Source organism: Schistocerca serialis, chromosome 7, assembly GCF_023864345.2.
Source record: "Schistocerca serialis cubense isolate TAMUIC-IGC-003099 chromosome 7, iqSchSeri2.2, whole genome shotgun sequence".
Classification (NCBI taxonomy): Eukaryota; Metazoa; Arthropoda; class Insecta; order Orthoptera; family Acrididae; genus Schistocerca; species Schistocerca serialis.
The window spans coordinates 312,606,337-312,624,649 of record NC_064644.1 but is presented as its reverse complement, the minus strand read 5'-3'; the positions used below and the strand labels follow the sequence as shown (position 1 = coordinate 312,624,649).

The following is an 18,313-nucleotide window of genomic DNA, read 5'->3' as shown; positions in this document are numbered from 1 at the left end:
ACGATAATTACTGCGTTCGTTTCGTTTACCTTTTTTAAAGATTGCAATGATATCTGCAACTGTCCATGGTTTTGGGATTTAGTATTTTTGCCAACACATATTGTACAAATGAAGAAGACTATGTTTTAAAAATAATCCACGTAACTCGGCGTTTATGCCGTCGGGGCATGTTGCTTTCCGTTTTTTTTTTTGTTTTTTTTTTCTTTTTTTGGTCAGGTCATCGTTTAGCCATACGGTTCATCCATTTCAGGGGGTCTTCCTCTAAAGCTTAGTTTTCATTATATCATAACTATTTCTAATGTATAGTCCATTTATATTCTCGTATTATGTCTAGATTTGTTGTCTCCCTTTCAGTTTCATTTAAATGCTTTATCATCTCGTAAGCTATGGACTGTCTTCCATGGATGTCATGCTCATCTGCTCACAAAGTTTTCCTGACAATGGTTTTTACTTTATTTCTTTTGTCTTTATATCCTTGTTTCGCAAATGAGTCATTAGGGAAAAAGAATAAGAAAGGAAGTAAGGAGGGACTTAAGAGTATGGAATAAAGATATCGCAAAAGCCATCGAGGGAAAAAAAACGAGCATATCAGATATATTTACAGGCGAAAACATGACATTAGACATCGAATGACTTCAAAGACGTGCTGCATAGTAACAGGCCGTTGTAGCCCCTACCAAATAGTAACAAAAGCGCACGGGAAGCTTAAATGACAATCCTGGGAACAAAGACGAGATATTTCTCGCGCCACTTGTATGGTGTGAATTGTGACAACTGACATTAAAAAATAAAAATTATGAGGTCGCCCACATGAGTACTAAAAGGAATCCATTAAATTTCGGTTGCACGACAAATCAAACAATTCTAAAGACTGTCAATTCATCTAAATGCCTAGGACTACTATTATAAATAACTTAAATATGAACGATCACATAGAAAATGTTGTGGGGAAGGCGTACAAAAGACAGCGTTTTATTCACAGAGCAGTAAACAAAATCAACAGCTCCATCAAACAGGCCGCCTGCAATACTCGTGTCCGCCATCTTCTGGAGCACTGCCGCTCGGTATGAGATCCTTATCAGGTAATACTGATGGAGAACACAGAGTTCAAAGGAGGACAGCTCGTATTGTATTATTGCGAAATAGGGAGGGGGAAGGGGGTTAGTGCCACGGGCATGATACGCGAATTGGGGTGTCAATTATTAAATCAAAGGCGTTTTTCGTTACAGCGAGTCTTTTCACGAAATGTCAATCACCAACTTTCTTCTTCGAATCCAAAATATTCTGTTGACTGCCACCTATCTAGGGAGAAATGATCGTCGGACCAAAAGAAAGTAAATCAGAGTTCGCACGGGTAGATTTAAGTATTCGTTTTTCCCGCGCGGTGTTCGAGAGTGGAACGTTAGAGAAATAAAGTTGCCAAGCACTGAAGTACCAATTGTAGACTAGTCATGCAGATGTAGATGGAAAGGGGTGACGTAGTGGAAATATATACGACATTTCTGGTGCATTTTTTTGGGAACTGTCAACTTTGAAGGGCCATGGATACCAAACTGCATTTTCGAGAACAGTCTCCTGGACACAGTTTAAAGACATGACAGTTTCTATTTACTGAAGGATTTTCGTTGTTTTCCGATTAATCTTCTTGTAATAATGGGGGATGTAGATCTTTCCAATTCGTCTTGTGATGAAATAGATAAAGAAGCCGAAAAGTGGAAATCTAAACTCTGTTATTCCGTTTCACAGCTTTTAAGTTTTAGGAGCGCAATGCTTCTTTGAGCGCTAACATCACGCGTTTAATTTGTTTTGTGATTCTATGAGGCGTAAATCAAAATTGTTCAATTTTATTTCGGTCACAAAACTAAATCATTTTTGAAGAACACTACTGTTATCACTATTTCGAACATTGTAATACTATTTACGTAATTTACGAATAATTACATTTTTTCAGAGTCTATAATTAACTCATGATACAGTGTGGTGGAGGTTACAACTTGTGAAGGGAGTGTATGAACTTTATCTTTGTCAGATAGTTCACCCATTGCACACGAGATTCATACTTTGTACCACGCATCTAAGATTGAAATTGAGACATACATATCACATTTGCTTAAATGCCTCATCAAAATACCTTCATGAGTTGTAGGTAGTTCCAGCAATAGAGCATAAATTGATTTGTTATTAACTAACAACAGTAAACGAACGTCTACACTGTTATTATTATTGCCCGCATCTCGTGGTCGTGCGGTAGCGTTCTCGCTTCCCACGCCCGGGTTCCCGGGTTCGATTCCCGGCGGGGTCGGAGATTTTCTCTGCCTCGTGATGGCTGGGTGTTGTGTGCTGTCCTTAGGTTAGTTAGGTTTAAGTAGTTCTAAGTTCTAGGGGACTTATGACCACAGCAGTTGAGTCCCATAGTGCTCAGAGCCATTTTTTTGTTATTATTATTATTACTGACAGCAGTTAGACTGAAAGCACTAGCAGGGCAAATTCTTCCAACTTCTGCCAGTTATGAAGTAAGGTGTCCAGCAAACAAGTGATTTACAAACATTAGGCCTAAGTACACACATAAAAAAAGTTTTGCATCACCACAGTTCCCAGAACTCCTGAAGACAGACATTGACTGTGGATATTGTATTACAGACACAGTCACTTTGACTGTTCAGAGATGTCACTAAACCCGCGCAAAGATGTAAACAACCATGCAACAGAAGCGTCAATTAGACGGAGGGGGTCTAGCAGCCGATCAGTTCCAGTCATTCCACCAGGAAGGAGCTACACGGCGCGTCTTGTCTGTAGTTCAACCACGCCTAGACTGTCAATACCGCGGTTCGATCGTGTCTGCATTGTTACTTTGTGCCAGGAAGGGCTCTCAACAAGGGAAATGTCCAGGCGTCTCGGAGTAAACCAAACAGAGAGACAGGAACTGTCGATGACATGCCTCGCTCAGGCCGCCCTAGGGCTACTACTGCAGTGGATGACCGCTATCTATGGATTATGGCTCGAAGACGCTATCTATGGATTATGGCTCGGAGGGACCCTAACAACAACTCCACCATGTTGAATAATGCTTTTCGTGCAGCCACAGAACGTCGTGTTACGACTCAAACTATGCGCAATAGGCTGCATGATGTCCAACTTCACTCCCGACGTAAACGGCGAGGTCCATCTTTGCAACCACGACACCATGCAGCACGGTACAGATGCGCCCAAGAACATGCCGAATGAACCGCTCAGGATTGGCATCACGTTCTCTTCACCGATGAGTGTCGCATATGCCTTGAACCAGACAATCGTCGGAGACGTGTTTGGAGGCAACCCGGTCAGGCTGAACGCCTTAGACACTGTCCAGCGAGTGCAGCAAAGTAGAGGTTCTCTGCTGTTTTGGGGTGGCATTATGTGGGGCCGACATACGCCACTGGTGGTCATGGAAGGCGCCGTAACGGCTGTACGATACGTGAATACCATCCTCCAACCAATTTCAACCATATCGGCAACATATTGGCGAGGCATTTGTCTTCATGGACTGCAATTCGCACCCCTATCGTGCACATCTTGTGAATGACCTCCTTCAGGGTAACGACATCGATCGACTAGAGTGGCCAGCATGTTCTCCAGACATGAACCCTATCGAAAATGCCTGGGGTAGATTGAAAAGGGCTGTTTATGGACTTCGTGACCCACCAATCACTCTGAGGGATCTACGCCGAATAGCCGTTGAGGAGTGGCACATTTTGGAGCAACAGTGCCTTGATGAAGTTGTGGATAGTATGCCACGATGAATACAGGCATACATCAATGCAAGAGGACGTGCTACTTGGTATTAGAGGTACCGGTGTGTACAGAAATCTGGACTACCACCTCTAAATGTCTCGTTGTATGGTGGTACAACATACAGTGTGTGGTTTTCATGAGCAATAAAAAGGGTGAAAATGATGTTTATGTTGATCTCTATTCCAATATTTTGTGCAGGTTCCGGAACTCTCGGAACCGAGGTGATGCAAAACTTTTTTTGATTTGTGTATAATATAAACATTTTAATTTAGTTGATTTTAAATGGGTATGCAGGATGTGAGTGAATCATGTGCCGCTATAAAGAGTAATTGTGTAGCGGAGGGATGTTTTGTAACAAGTGTGTACCTCCAATGTGAATAGTTAGCTTTTTTATCTGAAAAGGAGTTATAGGTAGAATTTGCAATGCTTGAGAATTGCTTCATCGTCGTGAAGAAAAAGCTTGCTTGAAATAAGCAGTACCAATTGTCTCTTTGATTCATTACTTAAGGGTCTGATAAAACACCCACGAAAACTAAATATCATTTGTATTTTGTCGTTTAAAAATGAAAGTGTTCAAACAAAATTTATGTTTCAGTCTAAAGTTTAGGTAGACGCTAATTTTGATGATGATGGAGGCAGCGTGGGGAGGAGAGGGGGGTACTAGCTAATTGCACACGATGGTAATGGTCTCGGAAATGTTGGAACCACTGTCCTAGGTGCTATTCTGATGGACCTCCGAGTTGTATTTCCACTGTTACTGTCACTCAACTTTCATTTTCTGTATCTATACAGTTATTGGCTCTCCTAAGTTTGTATTTAGCGAGGTGCAATATGAGACTGCGTTCTTATAGTGAGATAGAGCACCTGCCGCATCAACGTATTTAAGAAAATCGTCCTAGTAAAAAATCCAGTTTTCTTATACTTTTATCTTTCTGCCATATCGTATCTTAACCTCACACCTAACGATCAGGAAACCATCAGCATCACTACTCGTAAAATTAGAATTATGGAACATAGAGGGTGTTTCAGGACATTACCACCCAATTTTGAAGTATTGCACACAGAAGATTAGATTTTGTCAAAGGAGAAAAGATTGCGGCTTAACACTCGCAATAGAAAATTAGAGGGGGGTGAGGAGCGGGTACACTTTGTGCCTACCTTTTGAAAATATTTTAATCTAGCTACATACATTATATTACAACATTTTGAAAAGATAGTTTATTTTAGTAAAGAGTTCTACCAGTTTTTGTAAGAGATGTAACTTGTCACAGTGAATGTGGTATTCAATATTATCTGCTTCAGGGTCATATTTGCAGATCAATGTCTCTTTTAAAAAGTATATTGTGACTAAAAGCTAAGGACAATTATCAAAATCTGTATTTTTTTTTCGTTTTTTTGTGGTAGTCATGAAGTGCCCAGCCCTTGGTAGTACCCGTTATTGAAAGTGCATTGGCACCACAAAGAATGTGCTTAAGGACGTTTTCAGGTTCTGAGCCCTAGTTGCAGGTCTTTAAAAATATGTTGTTAATATAAAACAACAACTGTTAACGGATTTTGTTTTCTCTTTAGGGTGGGCATAAATTACCCCCCCCCCCCCCCCTAGTTGGTAAGACGTGTTACTGGAAATGCGAAAATGCGTTGTTAAGCCGAACTTGTGTTGCGACAAGAACGGGGAATGAATCGAGCGTGGCCGTTTCCAAAAGAACCTTCCCGGCATGCGCATTAATCATTAAAGGGAACCACCGAAAACCTGAAAATCTTGATTGCCAGAAAAGAACTTGGGCTCTACTATGCGAATGCGAATACGCTGGCTTAAACACAGCACGCCAGCACGGCATTAATTAATAGTTTTTTGTTGAGAAAAATAAACTCACTGGATAAAATGTTAGTCACTCTCTTAAAAGACCACACTAGTCACTTTCGACAGATGTATCTGGTGTTCAGGTGGCATCAGGTGGTCATATGATCCTTCACTGCGGACGTAATTCATGACAGTAACGAGGCCCACGAGAAAGCCAGGCCGCAGCGCATACATCGCAGCACGTGATACTGCAGGTCTTAAAAAGTAGCCGTCCCCAGCGGGGAGCGAATAACTGTTTCAGACGACTTTAATAATTCTTGAATGCATGTTTAAATACATGCAAGTTCTCGAGAGCACACTACAATAAGACCTGAACTGTGTATCTTTTCAATTAAATATCGATTTATCGTGGGCCCTACACGAAACCGGATTCGCGAAGTGTGGCGGACAAGCCAACTAATGCACGTCACAAGTCTGTCGCAGGGCCCTTGTATCTCGTTGGCACCGTTGCAGTAAAATGGTGTGTACGTGCCAGTCGGTTGTGTGGACTCAACTTGGTAAGATGGGTCGACTTGAGGATGTGACAGAATAGCAGAAAGGAGATATCGGGCATTGTGAAGGAAGATACTCGATTTGTTGGTGTAGCAAATGATTTAATGGACGTTTTGAGTCGGATGCCTCATAAAATGCCGTCGCTCACAGTAGCATATGAAGCTGCACGTCTTCAATGGGCCACTTACAGAAACGTAATTTTTGGTGACTGGAAGTGTGTAGTGTGAAGCATATATATTTTCAAATTATACATAGCCCCGATGTACTGACGGCCCAATGAGGCTCTTAACCCACAATCAGTGGAGGGTGTAACTTAATCCGGAGGTGGTTACGGGATGTTTTGGGGGTGTTCCTCGTACTAAAACTTTCACCTACTCATTCAGCTTACCAGGAGCAGGATGTTAATTTCAACTTTCTCGGCATATTGCCCTGTCTTGTACGTCTTTGAGATTAGTATGCTGTGGACTCTCCCATCTTGTATGACGACGACAGACGTGTCCACGAGCCTGCCGCATTTGATGATCCTTCATGTACATAAACTGGTCTGCTATGTCACTCGATACTAATCCCACTGAAAATCTGTGGCGTCTGGCTGGCGCCTCACGATCCAGCCACACGGCACACAAAAAAGTGCTGTGGGTTGCCGCCATATCAAGGCGCCTGCAACTCAATCGCAGCCCATCCTGCATGCGACAGCCCCTGCAGTATGTGGGGGCGCCACATCTGCCGGAAACAGCGCTACTGTTGCCGGCTCTAGCTCACATCCGCAAGCCACGTGATACTAGGTCAGCACCCCAATAGCCCTTCGCCGGGCGACCTTCTAAGACGAAAATCAGCACCTCTCCAGTGACTGCGGGTTTCAGCCTCCACTTCGACACAACACCCGTCCTTGGAAGTTCAGTGAGTTTATTCGTCATAGCACCCTGGACACCAGTCGTAACCTAAGACATCGTTAGTACAGCATATATGGTCTTTGGTTTTGCATTCATTGAGAAGATATTTCAGTTACCGTCCAGAACCAAATGTTATAGTATACTTGTGTACTCTCTGTCTTAGTAATAAAGTTCTCTTCTTCTTAACTACCTAGGTACATGTCTCTTCTTGTAGCGTGCATTACCCACAACAGGATACGAAAATGGTGATGAGTTAAAAGTTTCTTTTCTTTCTCTGCCAAACTTGTCTCAACGACTGTTTTACTTCCAGGACTTTGTCCCCGGCGTCTTGTACTCAACCAGGTATCACGTTCTGTGATTCGATATTTTGTTCTTACTTGTTTTGTTTTGTTTCTGTCTCGTGAAAGCGCAGCTTCATTCCTTTGTTCAGTTACAGGGTCATCAGTTGCACCGTTTGACCCAGGACACAGCTTTCAAGCCAGCACACTTCGGTAGTGACGCCCCACGAGCTACAAATGGGACAGCACAGCTTCTATACCACACACGGTACTTCCTGCATACCACCGAGCTTCTTCAATGACGCTTCACCCGTCCCAGTACTCTCCCTGCCCCAAGACTTATACAGTAAGAGATCAAAAGTATCCGGACACCTTCAAAAACATACATCTTTCATATTAGGTGCCTTGTACTGGCACCTACTGCCAGGTACTCCATATCAGCCACCTCTGGAGTTATTAGACATCGTGAGAGAGCAGAATGAGGTGCTCCGCGGAACTCACGGACTTTGAATGTGGTCAGGTGACTGGATATAACTTGTGTCATACGTCTGTACGCGAGATTTCCACACTACTAAACATCCCTGGGTCCACTGTTTCCGATGTGATAGTGAAGTGGAAACGTGAAAGGACACGTACAGCGCAAAAGCGTACAGGCCGACCTCGTCTGTTACCTGACGTGACCGCCGACAGTTGAAGAAGGTCGTAGTGTGTAATAGGCAGACATCTATCCAGACCATCACACAGAAATTCCAAACTGCATCAGGATCCAATGCAAGTACTATGGCAATTAGGCGGGAGGTGAGAAAACTTGGATTTAATCGTCGAGCGGCTGCTCATAAGCCGCACATCACGCAGGTAAATGCCAAATGACGCCTCATTTGGTGTGTGGAGCGTAAACACTGGACTATTGAACAGTGGAAAAACGTTATGTGGAGTGATGAATCACGGTACACAATGTGGCGATCCGATAGCAGGGTGTGGGTATGGCAAATGCACGGTGAACGTCATCTGCCAGCGTGTGTAGTGCCAACAGTAAAATTAGGAAGCGGGGGCGTTATGGTGTGGTCGTGCTTTTCATGGAGGGGGCTTGCACCCCTTGTTGTTTTGCGTGACACTATCACAGCACAGGCCTACATTGATGTTTTAAGCACCTTCTTGCTTCTCGCCGTTGAACAGCAATTCGGGGATGGCGATAGCATCTTTCAACGCGATCGATCACTTGTTCATAATGCACGGTCTGTGGCGGAGTGGCTACACGACAATAACATCCGTGTAATGGACTGGCCTGCACAGAGTCCTGACCTGAATCCTATAGAACACCTTTGGGATATTTTGGAACGCCGAATTCGTGCCAAGCCTCACCGACCGACATCGATACCTCTCCTCAGAGCAGCACTCCGTAAAGAATGGGCTGCCATTCCCGAACGAACGTTCCAGCTCCTGATTGAACGTATGCCTACGAGAGTGGAAGCTGTCATCGAGGCTGAGGTTAGGCCAACACCATATTGAGTTCCAGCGTAACCGATGGAGAGCGCCACGAACTTGTAAGTCATTTTCAGCCAGTTGTTCCGATACTTTTGATCACATAGTGTATTTACTGCCTCCGTTTCGTCCACCTTTCTTACTGCACTGGCCATGCACGGTCCCGCCTCCTTCGCAACCTGGTTGTCCTTCTCGATGATGGCCTCCATGTCTCTTGTTTTTCCAGACCTACACCTGACCTCGTCTACCTACCTCCCTGCCCAGAGGCTGCCCTCTAACTTCTACGCATGATCCTGCCTGCACATTCTTCTAGAGGCCCGCAGCCGTGGCTGGGGCTCCTTCAGAGGGTGGGACAATGCACTGCACTCGTAACGCTGGCGACGAGGCGTTTGAGGACCTCCCGAGGCATTTAGCTAGCACTTTCATGCCTTGGCCACCTGCCACCGTGTCCTCTCCAGTCTTTACTGTCTGGTAGACCTCATCAGCATTCTCACTTCCCAGTAGCCACCACTGATTCGAGCGCCTGTCTCCCATCATCCGCCGGCATCCTGCCAGCCTGGGTCAGCGCCACAAGGCACGCCTGGTGGTTTCCATGCCAGTCGCATGGTGCATAGTCTTCCAGCAACGCCGGTGCCTCACCGCCAGCTCCTTGTGCTTCTCCTACTTTCAGCGCCTCTTGAAGGTCCAGCACCCCATTCCACAGGACATCGGCCTGCATACCACTGGCCCGCATGTCGCTGGCCCACACACACACTGGCTCACGCGCCACCAGTCTAGACATTGCCTGTGCACTCGCCACCCTCCACCATCAGCCCTTCCCTGATCTTCCTGTGCCACTGACTCCTGCTTCCTTTGTGCCATCACTTCGGTCTGCTAATGGCGTCACTCTGCTCTCTGACCCCTCTGCTGACTATGCCTTGTCCCCTCCGTACGCATGGCATGTGACCCTTCATTACATCATCCTTTCTGCCTGTTGCCACCGATATACTAGAGGCCTCGCTTCGTTCCCGACGCTTCTTCTCTACGGAGTGTGGATGACACATCTCATGCACTGTGTTTCTTCTCTGACGGGCACCTTTGCTGCACGCAACTCACCTTTCCCTAAAACCCGCCCTGGTAGTGTGTCCTGGATGTCTCGGAACATGGTCGTCTCTTGTGCCCTCCAGGGCCATCTCCTTACCTCCAGATGCCAACTCTTCTCTTTGGTACTTCTTCACTGGGACTCCTGTCCACCCCCGGTAGCTGAGTGGTCAGCGCGACAGAATGTCAATCCTCAGGGCCCGGGTTCGATTCCCGGCTGGGTCGGAGATTTTCTCCGCTCAGGGACTGGGTGTTGTGTTGTCCTAATCATCATCATTTTATCCCCATCGACGCGCAAGTCGCCGAAGTTTGTCCCGGCGAACGACCTACCCGACGGGAGGCCCTATTCACACGACATTATTATACAGGGTGTTCCAAAAAGGTACGGCCAAACTTTCAGGAAACATTCCTCACACACAAAGAAACAAAATATGTTATGTGGACATGTGTCGGGAAACGCTTACTTTCCATGTTAGAGCTCATTTTATTACTTCTCTTCAAATTACATTAATCATGGAATGGAAACACATAGCAACAGAACGCACCAGCGTGACTTCAAACACTTTGTTACAGGAAATATTCAAAATGTCCTCCGTTAGCGAGGATACATGCATCCACCCTCCGTCGCATGGAATCCCTGATGCGCTGATGCAGCCCTGGAGAATGGCGTATTGTATCACAGCCGTCCACAATACGAGCACGAAGAGTCTCTACATTTGGTGCCGGGGTTGCGTAGACAAGAGCTTCCAAATGCCCCCATAAATGAAAGCCAAGAGGGTTGAGGTCAGGAGAGCGTGGAGGCCATGGAATTGGTCCGCCTCTACCAATCCATCGGTCACCGAACCTGTTGTTGAGAAGCGTACGAACACTTCGACTGAAATGTGCAGGAGCTCCATCGTGCATGAACCACATGTTGTGTCGTACTTGTAAAGGCACATGTTCTAGCAGCACAGATAGAGTATCCCGTATGAAATCATGATAACGTGCTCCATTGAGCGTAGGTGGAAGAACATGGGGCCCAATCAAGACATCACCAATAATGACTGCCCAATCGTTCACAGAAAATCTGTGTTGATGACGTGATTGCACAATTGCGTGCGGATTCTCGTCAGCCCACACATGTTGACTGTGAAAATTTACATTTTGATCACGTTGGAATGAAGCCTCATCCGTAAAGAGAACATTTGCACCTCCTCCGCGGGAATAGGCATGCTATATCCTCGACTGTCACCTGTGGAACAGCTGCCATCTATGCAGCGAGATGTCTCCACCATCTCCTCCGCGGGAAAAAGGAATATGGCTCTGATTGACGCTTCACTATCAGTCAAATACCACACAACAAAGTGCAGCGGGTCGCTGCCCTGACCAAACGCCGCAGAGCAACCGCGACTTGTCCTGCCTGCGACAGCTGCTGCAGTACCTGGGGGCGTCACATCTTCCGGGTAAAGCGCTGCTTTTGTCGGCCCTAACTTACCTCGAGATGCGCGTAATCTTGGATAACTTCCCAATATTCTTCCACTGGATGGCCACGCAGCAGCTAGCCTGTGAGTGTGGGTTCCTGCCTCGACCTTGACATCAACAGTGGAATCGCAAGTTCAGCGAAACTTTTCGCCAGAGCACAGTGCACGCCAGTCGGAAACTAAGGCATCATTAGTGGACCTTACGTACGGCAGCGTTCCGCTACTGTGGCAGACTGTGTTCTCAGTTTGAGTTGTCAAAAGCTGTAACTTGTTAGACCAACTCTCATGAGATCAGGAAGATGTTTGCAGTTGAATTCATCCAGAAGCTGTTTCAGTTGCTGTCCAGAACAAAACGTTATCGTACACTGACCAGCCAGAACATTATGACCACCTACCTAATAGCCAGTAAGCCCACCTTTGACACCGATTATTATCGCTGGAAGGAGTTGGCACCACATCTGCACGCACAGTACACCTAATTCCCGTAAATTCAGGGGAGGAGGGCGATGGGCAATGACGCCACGATTAATCACATCCCAGATGTGTTAGTTCGGGTTCATATCTGGCGAGTTGAACGGCCAGCACATCAATTTGAATTAGTCACTGTATTCCTTGAACAATTCCATCAAATTCCTGGCCCTCTGAAATGGCGCATTATCTTATTGAAAAATGCCACTGCCATCAGTAAATATTATCGTCTTGAAGGAGTGTATGTGGTCTACAACCAGTGTACGATGCTCCTTGGCCGTCATATTGACTTGCACGAGTTCCATTGGACCAATGGATGTCCACGGGAATGACCCCAGAGCATAATGGAGCCGCCACCAGCCTATCTCCATCCCGTAGTACAGGTGTTAAGGAGACGTTTCCCTGGAAGATGACGGATTTGCCCCCCCCCCCCCCCCCTTCCCCATCCCCATGGACATGTCGTCCAGTTTCCGAAATGCTCATGCCAAGTCTCTGGACCATCGCAATCTGCCCTAGGGCAAACCATCAGATAGATCGCACACCTTCCCCATCGTAACTTGGACAGAACGCTCACTGATTCTTCATGCACCATAGGTGTTTCTGACTAGCAGTCATTCCCTGCCAGGTGACGCTGGTATCGCCTGGACGGGTTTATATCGACAGTGGGTCTGTGGTCATAATGTTCTGGCTGATCAGTATATACTTGTGTACTCTCTGTGTTAGCAATGAAGTTCTCTTGTTGTTGGCTACCTGTGCACACTTCTATTCTTGCAGCGTGTATCACCCACAACGTGACACTAAAGAATCAGCAAGTGAAACGTATCCCTGCAGTGTGGTTGCTCTGGTGGATCTAATCATACACGAGTGCGTTTAGCTGGATGCGGTATACCTCTCTTCCTCAACGAATTGAGACTATTATCAAGGTTATCAAGGCATTGTTACATGATATCATGATGATGTGCTTTAGCTGTTGTCGTTATCGTGCGAAGTTCTGGATCCAGCATGGATTACGTTATGTCTGAGTTTACAAATAAGATTATCTTTTACGGTGAGGCTAGGAAGAAAGGAAGAAGCGCTCGTCGTGTCTATTGACAATCAGTTTCAAAAAAATGGCTCTGAGCACTACGGGACTTAACTGCTGAGGTCATCAGGCCCCTAGAACTTAGAACAACTCAAACCTCACTAACCTAAGGACATCACACACATCCATGCCCGAGGCAGGATTCGAACCTGCGACCGTGGCGGTCACGCGGCTCCAGACTGTAGCGCCTAGAACCGCTCGGCCACTCCGACCGGCAATCAGTTTCCTAACAATAAACATTAGCACCACAGTACCGTTGGCACACCTTATCGTCATTTTCTGACAGTCTGAGAGTCTTCACCCTGAACATGTTTGCATTAGGAATGTGCCGTGACAGAGTGCTTTAGCATTGTGTTTTCGACTGTAAAGCGTAGCTTAAGTGACTAAATAGTGAGTGAACGATAACTGTATAAAACAACCCACAGTGGTGCTGGCGAAGACGTGACGAACTATTGATAGAGACCAGTTGGGGTCTATAAAGCCGGGAGAAACGTCAGATTGGCCTACGAAAACCAGTGTTTGCACGCCATGAGATATTTTAATTGTCCTCTCGGCCTCTTATGCCACAACTTAGCTGGCCAGATTTTTTTAAATTTTTCGTTTCATTAACAATAGTAATTTAAAGTTTCCTGTGTGGTAATGAAAGAAAAAGACATTTTTAAACGTTATTGAAAAAGGAATTGCGTTTAAAATTTGATCTGAGCTTAACCCTCACAAGCACAATAGTCTCATACTAAGACCAGGGAAACATAACAATTCAATTGTTAATTGCACGTTGTTAACAGTCGCAACATTTTGAGATAAAACTCACACGAACGTCAGTTTTACAGTTTGGAAGAGCAAGATCAAAGGGTGTTTAACAGTCAAGAACGATTATAACGCGAGAAAAAATGAGCTCCAAATGGTTAAGACCGACTAACCCAGTGGTTTAAGATGGACAGAAGATATTCAAAGCCTCTTGCTATGCGTATGCACTGTACCTTAGGGGACTTTTGTAGCCCAGTTTGAGGTTGTTGTCTGGCTTTGTAGGCCACATGTGTCCTGTATCAATTTGTTCATCTCGACATCCCTCTACATTACTGTGGTACATTATAAATCGTTATCTTCTGCATCTTGTAAGATTCTTTTACATACAATGCAAATTCTTTGTCCAGCATTTCACAAGAAACAATGCCATGGAGGCAGGTTCTAATAACCGCAAACACAAGATGTTCTCGTTTTCCAGTCACTCTTTTCATTGCTCCCCTTGTCGTCATTCATTATAAGTTGCAGTCTATGACCTCCATACACTTGTATTTGTTGTGATATGGATTTATTTTTAGTTTCTTCTTATCTTCCATATATAATTACACTCTCTCTTTCTTCATTTGTGAGCCTCTGGACTTCAAAAAGGTAAAATGTTCTCAATAATTTCAATTTAGCATGGTTCAGCACAGGTATGGTGTCATACTACACCATAAATTTCTCATTATGCTTTCCCAGCCTTGAAGGCACTGCTCTCTTGAGAGTGAGCAATGACTTGTATTGTTGTTGTTGTTGTGGTCTTCAGTCCTGCGACTTGTTTGATGCAGCTCTCCGTGCTACTCTATCCTGTGCAAGCCTCTTTATCTCCCAGTACCTACTGCAGCCTACATCCTTCTGAATCTGCTTAGTGTATTCATCTCTTGGTTTCCCTCTACGATTTTTACCCTCCACGCTGCCGTCCAGTACTAAATTGGTGATCCCTTGATGCCTCAGAACATGTCCAACCACCTGATCCCTTCTTCTAGTCAAGTTGTGCCACAAACTCCTCTTCTCCCCAATTCTATTCAATACCTCCTCATTAGTTATGTGATCTACCCATCTAATCTTCAGCATTCTTCTGTAGCACCACATTTCGAAAGCTTCTATTCTCTTCTTGTCTAAACTATTTATCGTCCACGTTTTACTTCCATACATGGCTACACTCCATACAAATACTTTCAGAAACGACTTCCTGACACTTAAATCTATAGTAAATGTTCACAAATTTCTCTTCTTCAGAAACGCTTTCCTTGCCATTGCCAGTCTACATTTTATATCCTCTCTACTTCGACCATCATCAGCTATTTTGCTTCCCAAATAGCAAAACTCCTTTACTACTGTAAGTGTCTCATTTCCTAATCTATTTCCCTCAGCATCACTCGACTTAATTCGGCTACATTCCATTATCCTCGTTTTGCTTTTGTTGATGTTCATCTTATATCCTCCTTTCAAGACATTGTCCATTCCATTCAACTGCTCTTCCAGGTCCTTTGCTGTCTCTGACAGAATTACAATGTCATCGGCGAACCTCAAAGTTTTTATTTCTTCTCCATGGACTTTAATACCTACTCCAAATTTTTCTTTTGTTTCCTTTACTGCTTGCTCAATATACAGATTGAATAACACCGGGGAGAGGCTACAACCCTGTCTCAATCCCTTCCCAACCATTGCTTCCCTTTCATATCCCTCGACTCTTATAACTGCCATCTGGTTTCTCTACAAATTGTAAATAGCCTTTCGCTCCCTGTATTTTACCCCTGCCACCTTTAGAATTTGAAAGAGAGTATTCCAGTCAACATTGTCAAAAGCTTTCTCTAAGTCTACAAATGCTAGAAACGTAGGTTTGTCTTTCCTTAATCTATCTTCTAACAAGGGAACATCCCCATCGCACTCCCCTCAGTTTTAGTTATAAGTTGGCACAGTGGATAGGCCTTGAAAAACTGAACACAGATAGATCGAGAAAACAGGAAGAAGTTGTGTGGAACTATGAAAAAATAAGCAAAATATACAAACTGGGTCGTCCATGTGTAATATAGGCAATATTAAGGGCACTATTGTTCGAAGTGCCCCGTGGTCCCGTGGTTAGTGTGAACAGCTGCAGAACGAGAGGTCTTCAGTTCAAATGTTACCTCGACCAAAAATTTTAACTTTTTATTTTCAGTTTATGTGAAAAACTCTTATGTTTTCATCACTTTTTTTGGAGTGATTATTACATCCACAAGAAAACCTAAATCGGGCAAGGTAGAAGAATCTTTTCACCCATTCGCCAAGTGTACTAGTTAGGTGGGTCGACAACATATTCCTGTCATGTGACGCACATGCTGTCACCAGTGTCGTATACAAAATATCAGACGTGTTTTCCTGTGGAGGAATCGGTTTACCTATCAAATGTTTTCGGTTCCCATTGGAGAGGCACGTCCTTTCGTCAACTAATCACACGGTTTTGCGGTGCGGTCACAAAACACAGACACTACTTATTACAGTGAACAGAGACGTCAATGAACGAACGGACAGATCATAACTTTGCGAAAATAAAGAAAGCAAAATTTTCAGACGAGGGCAGATTTGAACCAAGGACCTCCCGTTCCGCAGCTGTTCGCGCTAACCACGGGACCATGGCGCTCCTCAGTCCTTATTGCCCTTAACATTGCCTATCTTACACATGTACGACCCAGTTTGTATATTTTGCTTATTTTTTCATAGTTCCACACAACTTCTTCCTGTTTTCTCGATTGATCTGTGTTCAGTTTTTCAAGGCCTATCGACTGTGCCAACTTATAACTAAATCTGAAGGGGGGGGGGGGGGTGCGATGGGGATGTTCCCTTGTTGTAAGATAAGTCGTAAGGTCAGTATTGCCTCACGTGTTCCAATATTTCTACGGAACCCAAACTGATCTTCGCCGAGGTCGGCTTCTACCAGTTTCCCATTTGTCTGTAAAGAATTCGCATTAGTATTTTGCAGCTGTGACTTATTAAACTGATAGTTTGGTAATTTTCACATCTGTCAACACCTGCTTTCTTTGGGATTGGAATTATTATATTCTTCTTGAAGTCTGAGGGAATTTCGCCTGTCTCATACATCTTGCTCACCAGCAGCAACTGTCATGACTTGTACTGAAGTGAACTAATTACATTAAAGTTATGGTACGCTTGCATATACTGTATTTTCTTGTGTGATTATGTATGTTAATATATCACTCACAAATATTTATAACATTAAGAATAAAATGTACATTATGTTAACCATTCACTGATAAATCACATTCTAATTGTAAAAGTACAACAATAAATAAGTCATTATCACTTCATTCTCATGACCTCAATAATTTATCAACTTCATAAGGAATCAGTTCTTGGTTCTTCTTTTGAACTGTTGATCTGGTAATTCCCTGATACACTGGTTTATGGCATTGAAGAATTTAGCTGATTTATTTACAAATCATTTTTTATAGTTACACTGAAACGATACCAAGTCATATTTGGTCCACCTGTTAATAAGTATGATAGTTCTCTTTAATGTGGATAACACACTGCAATATAAATAATGATGGCAGAGTTATAATCTTTAGTTTTTGGAAGCCATGTTTACAAAGAGCTCTGGGTGCCATGCTGAATATCATCCACATTGTTGTGCACAACTTTGCATACAATGCTAAGGAGAGGTGAGCTACAGAGTGGTGCAGCAACTGTCATCATAGGAGAGCTAGGCAGGAGCAGTTAACATAGTAAACAGAAGATTTATTTAACTTGTGTTTCTCTGAGCACACAAAGATTCATTACAAATAATGCAGCAAGAAAAAGAGTCCAGCTATCACAAGATCAAATAGGATGAACTTCTGTGTACTAAAGCATGAATGATGGTTGTGCGCACGGGTAGGAAAGTGGCTCTGAGCATTAGTGGGTTGTGTGACTGCTGCCAGCCATCCTTTATCATGACACCAGAGGGTGCTCATAGTCCAGAGCGATGGGGCTGTGGCTCAGCAGGCACACACCATTGGGTTCACTGCATCCCACATGACTGCAATCAGCGTCTGACAGAAATTTGCAATTCCACTGCCAACTTTAATACCCATTGGAAGGTATCGATATGTGATACCACACGCATTGCCTTCCTTTACCATTTAAATACGTATATTGCATTCTTTTCTTGACCTCATAGAACAATACCATATGATATTTGACTGTTTATTAAGGTGTAGTAGATGAATTTCAGCACTGGAATACTAACATAAAGGAGTAGTTTTCTTAGGGCAAATAAATCTGCACTAATATCACATTATACATTATGCTACTCTAATCTTTTCCCAATCTGGACACACAAACAGATCAAGCAATGTCTAAAAGTGACTAGTCCAGTATTCAATGAAAAATGGAGACAAATCATTAAGGAGAGCAAAAAGAGGTCACTGTTTGAAATCCTGAACACTATTGATTGTTCCACAAATTTCACTTTACTATGAGAGACCAATGGGAGAATCACTAAATCAGATGGTTGGTGGTCAGTTACTGGTATAGTGCGAAATAAAAGTCTTCAAAATTTGCAGAAGCACGTCTTCATAGCAAGTCACAGCCAAACATATTGCCCCCACAGAGCTAGTGTCAGGAGACATGACTGAGACTTGTGTTCCAAGAAGAAGGAGCTGTACAACTGCTCTTTTCCATGT

At 44.1% G+C, this 18,313-nt stretch overlaps 1 protein-coding gene across 1 annotated transcript in view; it reads left to right on the top strand.

Annotated features, from left to right (window-relative positions):
- Positions 1-18,313, top strand: part of LOC126413334 (uncharacterized) — a 277,692-nt gene that overhangs the window by 249,840 nt on the left and 9,539 nt on the right. The window lies entirely within an intron of this gene.